Below are 13,267 nucleotides of genomic sequence, written 5' to 3' on the forward strand. Positions count from 1 at the left end.
AATCGTAAAAAAGATGACTTTAAAATAAAGACTGTTTATTTATTAAGAAGGTTTCCAGGCGGTAAAGTTTGAAATAAGGAACATTTTGGTACTAACTCAATATGTCATTTTTTCGAATTAGTGTCTTCTACCGGAACAGTGACAATATGTTTATTATGCGTGGAATTCTACGTCTTAATATCAATAAAATATCCTGTCAGATGATGTTATCAGCACAAATCATTATTATACTTAAATAAGAAAAAGTGTAGGTACCAAACATAGTTTACTTTTTATATTTTTGTTAAATAATATTATATAAGTTTTGTTTCAAACATTAAATTTCATTCCATTAATTAAAAGCTTTAATACCTATCTCTCAGTTGTGTTTTATTACTAACCCCTTACCTATCATACTTCTTTCTGGCGGTACAGACCTATGTGGGTTTTCGCCTTCTTCAGCAACCGCTTCCATCCAGAGTACCAACTTTACCAACAATCCCAAGTTTTATAAATTCGACTCGACATTGTGCACAAGTCGACCAACTCTTCATTTTTTTCTGGCTTTCTGAATATCAGTTGTTAAGGGCAGATTTACTGGTACATCAAGTAGGCGTAGGAGTAACGCTGTCATCATAATAAATGAATTTTCCGAATATTGAGAAAGATGTCATGATTTTGACAATATAACCTTACTACGATTCAAAAGAAAAAACGTTTAACAAATTATTAAAGTTGTGATTATGTTGAGATGCATGTTGCATACTATCATGCAGAATACATATTTTGAACGAACACAATATCTGTAAATTCAATGATGGAGTAACCTAGTAACGAGACTCTGTAAATTTAATAATATTTTGAACAGAACTCAACCCGCAGACCATAGATAATAGAGAACATTCTTATATAAAATACATAGTGATAATGATAAATGATAAAAAACATTCGTCGAGTCATGCAGGTGTCGATGCAGTGCAATACAACGTGAGGTGACCTATTGTACTGGTGATTTCGGCAGATTTTGCTAACAGACAATGTTCGTTTAAAGGTTCAAAATGTGCTACGGGATGGGAGCATCAGTCTGATAACATTTTAAACACCAATAAAAATGACATTACACACTATTTTCCCATAGCGGCAGTTTACTGTGATACACGTGACAGTACACGACATGCATCTCAATATATTTCGCGCTTAAAAGGTATTCAATGACACAAAACTTTACAGTGGAAACAATTTACACAGTTTGCGATAAGGCCCTCTCCTCTATATTATCATGATCTGTAATACATTGAGTGAATATTTAATTTTTGAAGTTATACTTCTTTAGGCGCGTTTGGGAAAACAGATCAGTGTATTTTTGGCGTGTGACGCGCGCACATGTAACGCATTAATCTGGCGTGGGATGTGGGAAAGAAGTTTTGCCTGGCGATGCAACATAATTTATTTTGCGCGGCGACGTTCGGGTGTTCCAAACAATGTTGCAACTTTTATTATGATTATTCATTAAGATTTGAGGCTATATTTATGTAAGTATTATTTACGAGTAACATTAAATATCAATAAATAAATAAATTTTGTGAATGTTGAGTTAATAAATAATTCAAACAATGGTATGTTGTAAATTTACAATATTTGGACACTTCATACACAAAAATACATATTTTTACAGTTTAGGATAATATTTAATTATGTAATGATTATGTTTCATCACAAAAGCCAATATCACATTTCAGTTAAACCATTAATTAGGCTATATCTTACTTTTGATTTGTTATAAATTATTAATTGTTAACAAAAATAATTAAGCAAAGATGGTTGAAATAGCGGTTTGCTAATTTTTTCAAACACAGGTTTTGACATTTTTTTCTGTCATTCCTGCAATAATATTATTTATTTGCATACATAATATTATTGCTGACGGTACCTATATCGATAAAATACCCTTGAGAGCGTAATGAATATAATCATAATAACACGCCAATAAAATTTGATTTTTTATTAATTCATCATGGGCACTTCTCAATCGATTATAACTGCTGTATGGCAAAGATCAGTTTTTTGTTTTGTTATGCCAAAGAAGTATAACTTCTAACGTGCATACATGTACTTATGTACACACACCGATTTTTTTTTTACAAAATTGTGATGTACTTTCCTACCAGTAACCAGTGTAATGTATATAATAGGCAATAGTAGTCTGCGTTTCCGTGATTGTTATCTTTATATAACGAATTGCGCATGAGTTTAAATCTGATGCAGTTCCGAATGATGATGGAGCATTGAAAGACCGGGACATTTCTGGACGGCGGGATATTACACGACTGGTGAGTGAAGGAGTCGGTGATTGACATCGTAAGGCAGGTCAAGGAGCAGGGTGAAGAGGTTTGATTGAAATAGCCAATTTCAAAAAAAAATTAATTATTTAACATAATGTTTAATAAAGAAAGGGAGAGAAAACATGTCATTAAACAATGATTTAATTAAATTAATTAATATCAGTTATGTATACTAATACTTTAATATAGGTATTCACAACTATTTTAGGAATTTCATCGAAAACAATGATTATTTATATTATAACTAAGTACATAATAATATTAATTACAATTATAAGTCAAATTTTGATTTGGACGATATACTACTTCGACATACTTAATGAAAAATAAATTGAGATAGAACTTTTGACACCGAAAATAATGTATATATTTATTTTTATAAAATATACATATAATTAGATAACTATGTTAATATTTTCGAAAAAAAAATGAAATATCCACCATTCCAGGAATTCTTTGATTGGTTCTGCGATTGTTTCACTATCTGAAAATACATAAAACATTGATAAAATCTACTTCCGAATAAATACCTAGAAAAATAGAGACCGAGAAAAAAGCGATTGGCGTAATTCATTCTTATTAAAATGTAAAGGTGTTTTATTTAATGTTTTTTATCTTTAAATAATCACATCATCTCAACCAGTCTAAATCTACTGCTGGATGAACTTAATGCATGGCTTACTGTCTCCACTCTACCTGGTTCTTAATTTTTCGTAGCCACATACTTCCACTAAACTTAATTATCTCAATTTTATTCAAATATCTGAATGCACTCTATCCTAACTAATTGATGTCCGGAGAATAAATTTTTCAGAGATTCCTCCGTTTACATCTGTGAAATAATAATGTAAAATTAAGAATTAAAATAACCAACCTGAATACTCGTCCGAGCAATTTTCATCCTCCTGTTTATGACTCGTACCAAATATGGACAATCCGGATGTGAATGGTCCGATAAGTGTTCTTCCTATACGGTGTTGGAGACTGAGCATTTGTGACATGCGAGTTGCCTCTTCAAGGCTATCATTAAATTCTTCCAAATTGTTGGCACTCTGCACCTGAAAGCATTTTATTGTATAAATTTAGGTAAAAATTACATACAACACAATTCACATAAAATGTTTACTGTCTTTTCCCAACAGTATCAAATTGAAAGAATTGATTACCAAACATTTAACTTTGTAATTATTTATAATGGCCGTTCAATAAATACTCTGCTCAATCTAAACTTCTATTAATTTCCGAAACGCCAAGCCCAAAGGCGCTGAAATTTTTTACTGAAGATTTCTTGGCTAAAGCGCAGATCACCACTAAAAAAAAAAAAAATGTTTAGGTTTAATTCACGAGATATGAACATTATTAAAATTTAAATTTATAGACATTTACTTAATTTTATATTTCTTCAATAATCGATAATGGAATAACAAAATTGTCTGAAAACATTATTCAACATTAAAAGTACCTATATCGATTTGAATTCAGAATTCATCAATAATATTTACAATTTTACAATCACGTCGTAATAATGAATAGCGATATTGCAGGAATCCTCATTTGAAGAACAAAATGAATTGGAAGATCTTGAACGAATGTAAGATGTTTTTGTGGTATGACATTCGAGAAGATGATAATTATTATTTAATATTATTATAATCGGCCTGATTCAGTGGGGCACTCAGGATTTAATGTTGGAGGAGGCCCAAGGAGGAGAATGTAAATTAGTCCCATAGGCTGTTTTTCTTCTTCATATATTATTTTTACATATTTTCATAATACACGGCGGTATATTTGTACAGTTTCTGCTAGTTTTTATTAAATTGGAGGCATAGTGACGATAACCGTGGAGCGTGTCATCAGCGACTGGCGGATTGGAAGTGACTAACAGCGACCATGCTGGACATGTGTGCCTAGTATGCTAAAATATTACTCAAATAATATCGGCTATGCTACCCGCTTGGTCTAGAGAGCTACAGAATTTATGCCGAATTCCACTGAAAAAAATGTTCTTTTGATTTACACCACCGCCGACTGTAGTGCATGAAGTCGGTCTTTTCGCCGAATATTTATCGTCGATTTTTGGTTTTTTAATATTGAGGTTCCAAAATATTAATTGAAAACCGACAAAAAAAATATTATTACATTTAACTTATACACAAACCTACTCAACATAACACAGCCTAATTTCTAGTTTATCGGTCTTTTGTCTATTGCACTCGGTGTACCTACACGATGGTCCCCGCATCCTGAAACGGGCCCTCAGGGTAGGATATTTGGCGGCCCCCCTACCTACAGCTAAGATTAAAGGTAGTGTGAAACACTACATTAACGTTTTTCAATTGTGTTTTAGTTCAAATTAATGGTACTTATATAGTGAATTATTGGCGATTTTTAATACATCTACTTTAATAATGGAGCTGTCGAGTATCGACACATAATAATCAGGAAATATATTGCACAATTATATAATTTAAAATGCTCATAGCCACGAAGTATGACAGCGTCACAGGCGACTTTTTATTACTATTAAAGCTAATTTATGATGTGTTTATCTCACTTATCGGATCAACCTGACACGCCGGGCCCCCGACAGCCCGGGCCCCTAGGCTAGAGTCCTATCAGCCCTCCCCAGCCATGACCTACACCACTCCAGAATTCGGGTGGACACCGAGAAATTTTTGACAGTTTCATTAAGGATTGGGTTTCTAAAAAAACACGACATTAGTGTTTCGAAATTTTTGTGTTTGAAATAATAAAATCTAACAAATTTTTGAACATGTACCTACCGTATAAAATTTTTTGGTACTGTTCGGTTATACGGAATACAGCGGAAAACGCATTTTGAAAATAGCCGATAAACTGGATTATGTGTTAGTTTGGGTTAGTTTAGGTTAGGTTAGGTTGGGTTAGGTTAGGTTAACCTAACAAATAATCCAGTTTATCGGCTATTTTCAAAATGTGTTTTCCGCTGTATTCCGTATAACCGAACAGTACCAAATTTTTTTTTTCCGGTTAGGTACATGTTCAAACACGCGCGTTAACATGATCTTACTCCCTACTTCAGTTTTAGTTTGTCAATTTATAGCTACGGCCGTATGTTGTAGCTTAACCTCTGGGAAATGCCAAAAGAAATTGCATATTTCAAAAAAAAACTACCTTATTCTTAGTTTAATAATTATTACAAAACAATCATTATTCGTCAAATGTTTATAACACTTAAATGGTCAAACACATAGCTTATAATCAGTATCTTTAAAAGAATTATCTTCAAATGTGTTAATCTTGCCCATTTTTTGAATAATAAAATGCCTAATTCTTGTCAAATTTGGGATCACAGAGACTATCAATATAATTTTTTATCGTAAATATTTCACTATAATAATGTCGACATAAATTATACTAATGGTTTTATAAATGCGTTTAAAAATTAATAAATGTAAAAAATCTTAACACCACTCGACATGCATGACTGAAATATGACTATATTCTAAAACATTAGAGCGAGAGGAAAGAATACTATTTTATGTAATCAAATGTTTAAAATAGATATAAAGGATAATAAGGCTTCAAAATTATATAAATAGATTATCTACAACGTTTAAGGAATGTCCAGGATCATGCTTTGAAAATACAATAAAAGCTCCATTTGACCTACGCTGAGCACACAGAACAGATAATAAATAGAATACCGATAGGTTATATTCAATATGCCGCATCTTGATGCAGGGTTTTAAATGTGTGTGTCCTACGAAAATGAAGCACGCATTATGCACGTGCAATGGTGTGTGTAATACACCAACATTAAATGAGCGTAAATGCATAAACCGAGAGCAGTTTTCAGTATTCAACGTAAAACGTATTCTAGACACGTGTGTAAGTTTAACCCAGATTCTTCCTTACTCGAGTCGATTACCTGCTATCGCCTTACCCGTTATGTATTTCAGTTCCCATTATTTCAGAGTTCCCTGGCTGAGCATGTAACCCCTTAACCATCTAAGGCATGGTTCCCCAAACTATGGCTCAATGAGCGAATATTGAGTGGGCCCTCGCCACTGTATACATGAATTTAAAAAAATAGACGAATTGACGAAATGGCTGAATGGGCGGAAGATGAATTAATCCGGAGAGTAGTTGGTAGTAAATATTATACTCTACAAATAGATGAGTCTACGGACGTGCAAGGCCTATCTCAACTGCTTGTTTTTGTGCGTTATATATGGCAGAACGACGTGCATGAAGATATCTTGTTCTGCAAGCCAATAAGTCGTGGAAAAGCTGAGGTAATTTTCAATACAATTGATTCCCATATAAAAGAAAAAGATTTACAGTGGAAGACAACATAGTACTTGATACAGCTGTGAAAATTGTAAATTATATTAAAACAAAACCCTTACAAGCCCGCCTATTTGAAAAACTATGTGAAGAAATCGACCCTTAATCGGCAGAACAACGTAAGCGACACTTTTTGGTAAATTGCGTTTTAAATAGAGAACTGTTCAATATCACCTAGCGCATAAGTGACAAAAATATTAGAGCCCGATCTCAATCGCGTGACATTTTTTTAGGGTCTGTGCCTTTTAGCGTTTTAACTTGTATCGCATTATAAAGTAGAGCAAAACAACGTAACCGACGTTATTTGATAGTGTAAGCTACGGTACGGTTTATTCGGTGGTCCGTCTGGTAGTGAGTTGTGCGAAAACCGATTTGGGAGCAAAGCTCGCGCCGTCCAGTAAAACTGGCTGAGATAAAATAAACCTGGTAATAGAGTTTATTAAACAATAATTACCCGCCGTTACATCTCACTACTGTCGGAATAATCTACGAAGAATAGTATCTTCCTATAGATTTTTGAAATGTTAAAAATGTATAAGTATAAAATTTATACTGAAAATTTGGATTCTTTGAATGAATCCACTAATGTCGTGATTCGGAATGTTTTCAGAAACGTATTTAATAGACAGTAAGTTCAACTTGGGTTTTCATCTACCAAAAAAGATAATAGTGTTCTTTTTGTGAGAAAGTAACAAATATGTCTGGTGACGAGAGACTTCGGCTAATTGAAACGGATACTTACAAATGTCCCCTTACCGTAAAGGATAAATGCAAAGAGATGTTCTTTAATGATCTGGCCAAAAGTAAAAATCACAATGACATTTTGTGAGCAAGTTTTGACCTCGAGAAGGTGCTTAACACTCCCTAGTCGAAATACGCATACTATAATGAAAGTATCTACGAAAGTGGAACAAATAATGGATACTGCTTTTTATGGGGTGAAACTGATGGTAAACGTGGCAGTAATGAGATCTCAGCAATCATGCACAAATCTTTGGACAGGACTGACAAAGCGGGAAAAAATCAAGGAATTATTATACTGTGATTGGTCAGAATAAGAACCGGGCAACACTGGGTATGCTATCTTATTTTATGAAAAATTCAACTTTCATTGAATTGATAGAAATACATTTTCTATTACCAGTGGGTCTATTCTGTATTTATCGACCGCTAAAGTGATAAAGTGATAAATATTATCAAACTTAGGGTAGGTTTGTATTATAGAATTAGCACTTATTGTAACAATTATAATACGTTGATTATAATTGTTGCAATAAGTACTAACACTTTTATATAAACCTACCCTAAGTTTGATAATATCTATCACTTTAGCGGTCGATAAGACAAGTATAGCGGTCGATAAGACAACCCACTGGTCGTACTACGATGCCGGTCGATTCCATTCATGCGACAATTGAGTCATTTATATAGTAGTTTGGGCACTATCAAAATGACCCACCATCATTTCCAACGCTAGGTCATCATGTCATATGCAGAATTCCGTGACTGGAAATCTTTCGCTGCTACTTGCATTCCTTCAAAGTTCAAAATTAAATTTGGTGAATTATGAAAGGCATAATTTAAAAAACTTACCAAATATTGTACCTACTCTGGTGACAGTAGGACTAAACTGTTAGACCTAGAAAATGTCATCAAATCCCGATCAAGTGCTGTGATGCTTTAAGCGCAGCCACCCTTGCTGTATAGTGCTAAATCACCAATATTGGAAATCCAGTATAACGAGTAACAGTATAAAAGTCTCTGTGTTAAATGTAATATCCCTCAGAGATGACGGATGAGTTTATGAAACTGCCACATGGATTATCAGTGGAAGATACTTTACCGGAATCCGATCAGGAAGATGTGAATGAGGATAATACAGCGATTACTGCTTAAAAAATGTGGGACAATAATTTTTTTGTAAAATTGAATAGTTGATTACAATTTTATTTTATCATAATTAGTAGGTCCCCATATTTAATTATGTACGAGTAGATACGTACCTATTTCATTTTGAAAAATAACAATACCTGATAATATTAATAATATAAGCGAAACCTTAAAAATACCAATCATTTATTTTTATTTTACCTATATGTGATTAAGTATCTACAAGCAAAAATATTAATTTAAAAAGTCAAAGTATTTTTAATTTATTTAACAACGTCCCCTTTTGTAAAATAAATGGGTGCTTATGTTATTTATTTTAATACTTAATTAGTAATGCCCTGTGATGATAATTAGCATGAAATTTATAAATAAAAACGACTACGCCAAATAGCGTAAGCGACATGCCTGGAAAAAATATCGTGTCATAGACATAAGCAAAACAGCGTTACCGCCACTATCTCGAAAACTAAAAGCACTAATGCAATTGTTTTATAATTTCCGTATAGGTAGTAACCAATTATTATTAACCACATTAACAGAATTCATTTTTGGAACTAATTACGGAAATAATTAAAAAAAAACCTTCTCCTGTAAAATTTATGAATTGTCGCTTACGTTGTTCTGCCGATTAAGGGTCGAAATGGGTAGCCGCCATACATCTCTTCTTCTGCATACAGAAGTTCGCTGGTTATCCAGGGGAAAAGTACTGACACGATTAGTGGAATTGCGTAATGAAGTTACAATTTACTTGGAAGGAAAAACTGAATATATTAATCATCTACTCCTACTGGATGAAGAATTCATTCTCAAGCCCACTTATTTGGCAGATATTTTTTTGAAATTAAACGAACTTAATTTGTATTTGCAAGGATCAAACGGATCAGACATTTTTGCAGTTCACGATAAAATTCGAGCGTTCATGAAAAAGCTTATGTTGTGGAAAAGTTGTATTTAGAATGGCAAGTATGATTGTTTTGAAACACTTGAAACTTTTATTATTGAAAACCAAGTGCAGCCTAAGATGAACGTACTGTCTGAAATTTCCAGTCATTTATCACTGTTGTGTCACTATCAAGAACATATATCATTGTATCAATGTAATATTTCTGTTCTGTCCATCTGCAGCATCTGAGTATGTGACAACGTGTTTGATTTCAGGTGAAAGATTCATGATTTTCTTAAATACACATGATGCGATGTCATTAGAACCTGTCCACCGGTTAACTCGTGCCACATTATAACCTTCGGAGAAAACTTGAGAAGAACATTATCTAATAGTTAAATTGTACACAAACAATAATCTTTTATAGTACACAATGTTTGTGGATAATAGCAGACATGGTAGAACCTGTTGTAAATAACTATAACTAGTTGGTTTGATCTTTCCTTAGCTGCAGTTTTATCACCTGATTTACTGTGATAACCTTTATGTGCATCAATGAAATGTGCATTGTGTTGTTTGGAGATTTCATTCCTTGCCTCTTTGATATATATATAACGTTTACATGTAATATAATTATAGTTAAATACATCATAATATGCAGTTTTCACACTTCCATTTTCCAACTTCATTATTTTATATTCACCATTACATAATTTTATTATTTAAATAACTTGGTAAGTATATTTAAATAGGAACATCTTCACAGGAGTAATGGCTCTCGTGTTATGGACGCTTTCTTGTAAATGCCTCGATCTGGACTCGTTCATCAACCAATTGGTTTTTTTGTGGATATCTTCCTCTTAAATCTTGTCCATGAAAGCCAGCTGGCGATGAATTTGTCAGAATGAATTGTTGTAATATCTGTTAATTCAGCACCACTAGCTGACGTTTGAGGGTCAGATTCGACGGATTTTTCTGGACAATTAATTCTTACACCGACTTCCGGATCATTATTTGCACCTGATGGTATATAGAGAGAAAGAGGTATTTTTAAAACTACGTTACCTATGAGAGTATTCTTCTAGTAGATTTATTAGGGTTTTCTTTATCCTGCTGTTTCTTCGTTCTTCGTTAGTTCCAACCATCTTGTCCTCTTAGTCATCTTATAATACCTACCATGATGTTAGCTAACAAAATATCGGATGGCAAAATCACAGTATTAGCAGATATTATGTTTTGTCATATTATACATTTCACTCAAACCTTGGAAACGAAAGATTTATAGAAATATTTTGCTTTATAAGCTTGTCAACTTTCGAAAATCAACATTTTGGGGATATAACAAAACGCCAACGCTCATAACTCCAATACTAGTGGGTCTACGATATATGCCATCTTATAGATCTCAACGAGAGGAGTCTGAATATAGTGATAACTCAATTTCGTCAAAAAGTCGGGTTATCCGGTTTTGTCATCTGAAAACTGAAATAAGACAGCATTAAGTAGTTCCACGACTCGCCACTAGGGAATTTGAGCATTACCAATATTTATGCCCTCTTTTCTCTAAGACAGCTAAGAGGTGGATCCCAAGATTAGAAATTTTTGTTAGATGGGTCGGAACCCAGTCAACTTTGGGAACCACTGATCTAAGGCATAGATTCTATGCCTTAACCGTAGCTAATTTTTTTAAATGATAAAAATGGTGCACTAATACACTGCACGACGCCAAGATCTGACATCTGACATGCATCTGAATCTGACAGTTCTTTGTTTTCATTTTTCAAACAATAGATAATAGACTATTGTGGTAATAAACAAAAATATTGGCGAGATGGAATGAATAATTATTAATAAATTATAATTTTAATATTATAATTTACCCACTATCATCACTCTATTTAAAATGTGTTTTCTTCTTCCGATAGATTTTTTTTACCTCATACATAAAAATATTGTAAAGTTTCAGAAAACCATAGACTGATATAGTTTTGGAATATAGGTATTAAATCTATGATGTCCGCTTATTTTGACATTTCGACAAAACACAAAACCTTCGATTGTAACTCACTAAGATTCTTGGCGGCTGGTGGACAAATATGAAATCATCAAATATTGTTTCACCTTTCATATTATTTGGCCGAGCGATTTTAGTGAGGAATGTTTTACCAAGTGCATGGCCAAAACGGCAGTCAAACATCTCAAAGAAACTGAAAATATGCCTATATATCTTGTTCGGTAAAACAATGTCAAAATACTTCTAGGAACATGGGATTACTTTCCACTTGTAAGTACTGCATAAACAGTGTGTATTCTATATTTATATATATATATTTTCAGCTGGGGTCGATCCACTGCTGGATGAAGGCCTCCCCCAGCTCCCTCCACTCTACTCGGTTCCTTTCTTTTCTCTGCCACGTACTTCCACCAAACCTGACAAGTTCGTCAATTCAGCGGGTTTTTGGGCGCCCCTGTGGCCGCTTAGAGCCCCTCGTGTGTCCGGCCGACCGCCATTTCATCAATTTGGTGACCTCTATCACATCTCTCACTCTTGTTTACTTCCTTATCCATTGGTTTCTTCTGCGGTCCTTACGCGTTATGCCCAACATGTACCTTTCTATGCCACGTTGCGCAACTCTCAATTTTTGGATCTCGTGTGTTGAGGGTCCATGTTTCGCAAGCATACGTTAGCACTGGTAGCACACATTGGTGGAATACTTTACGCTTCAGGCATATTGGAAAGTCGCTCTTGAAGATATTACTTAAGCGCCCGAATGCACTCCATGCTAGCTTGGCTCTTTGAGCAATCTCGTCATCTATGCCTCCATCTACAGACATTTGCTGTCCGAGGTAGACATAGCTGTTGATCCTTTCGATTTAATTGCTGTTGATGAAGATCGCTTTTGGATCAGCGAAGTGGTTTATCATTACTTTTGTCTTTGAGACATTAAACCTACGTTCAAGATTTCATTTGCGAGCTCTTCATCATGCCCTGGAGTTCTTCTTGAGTTTCCGCAAAGTCAACAATGTCGTCTGCAAAGCGCAGGTGACTGATATGTTCTCCGTTGATGAGGATTCCTCTCTTCTCCCAGTCGATGCATCTAAATATATCTTCTAGAGTGAATGTAAATAGTTTGGGTGAGTTTGTGTCATCTTGGCGGACACCCTTGCTAATTGGAAATCTACATGATGTTTAAATCTACAAATCTACATGGTTTGGTCTAAGATTATTTTCTTGCTTAGCTTACATTACGTCGCCTCCATGTCGCTTCACGCGACAAAATTTGAAATTTCAGTAGAATGTTTAAAAAAGATTCAGTATATTCGACAAAATATCAGTAGATTTCTGTTTCTCAATTGAGACGAGAAATATTTTGCCGCAGGCCGCAAGTTACCAGTTTTTCATAGTCGGCTCGTTTTTTAGGAGAAAATTTTTGCTGCGGGCCGCATGTTACCAATTTTTCATGGTCGGCTTCTTTTTCTAAGGAGAAAGATTTCTCCGCGGGCTATAGGTTACCAGTTTTTCATAGTCAGCTCGTTTATGTGAAAAATTTCGCATTTCGCCACGGGTCGTCAGTTACCAATTTTCAGACAGGGCTGTGTCATTGCACCGTTTCTCGTCATCATCCTCTTAGACTTCATACTACGGAAGTCAATAACACCCGACTGAGGCATACCTGTTACCCCCAAGATGAAGCTATGCGACCTGAAATACGGCGATAACGCTGTCCTATTCGACAACTCAATTGAGGGCATTCAAGAGACAATTGACTATTTATAGCTATAAATATACTCCTGATGAAAATAAGGGCAATAGAAATTTTATTCTATACAAAGGCTTCTAGGC

The 13,267-nt window shown here is 34.3% G+C and overlaps 1 long non-coding RNA gene across 3 annotated transcripts; it reads right to left on the reverse strand.

Moving 5' to 3' along the window:
- Positions 1 to 2,534: 2,534 nt before the first annotated feature.
- On the reverse strand, positions 2,535 to 11,194 carry LOC147079407 (uncharacterized). 3 transcript variants are annotated; one of them, XR_015071875.1, is made up of 4 exons: positions 10,489 to 11,194; positions 9,156 to 9,224; positions 3,196 to 3,379; positions 2,535 to 2,805 (listed from the first exon to the last, which is right to left on the reverse strand). It is a non-coding gene; the product is annotated as an uncharacterized LOC147079407 (long non-coding RNA). The 3 variants fall into 3 exon arrangements; XR_015071785.1 differs by lacking the exon at positions 9,156 to 9,224; XR_015071830.1 differs by having other exon boundaries at positions 9,156 to 11,194.
- Positions 11,195 to 13,267: the final 2,073 nt, after the last annotated feature.

This window comes from Rhyacophila brunnea, unplaced genomic scaffold (genome assembly GCF_057557595.1).
Source record: "Rhyacophila brunnea isolate RB1 unplaced genomic scaffold, BYU_Rbru_1.0 scaffold_1, whole genome shotgun sequence".
Lineage (NCBI taxonomy): Eukaryota > Metazoa > Arthropoda > Insecta > Trichoptera > Rhyacophilidae > Rhyacophila > Rhyacophila brunnea.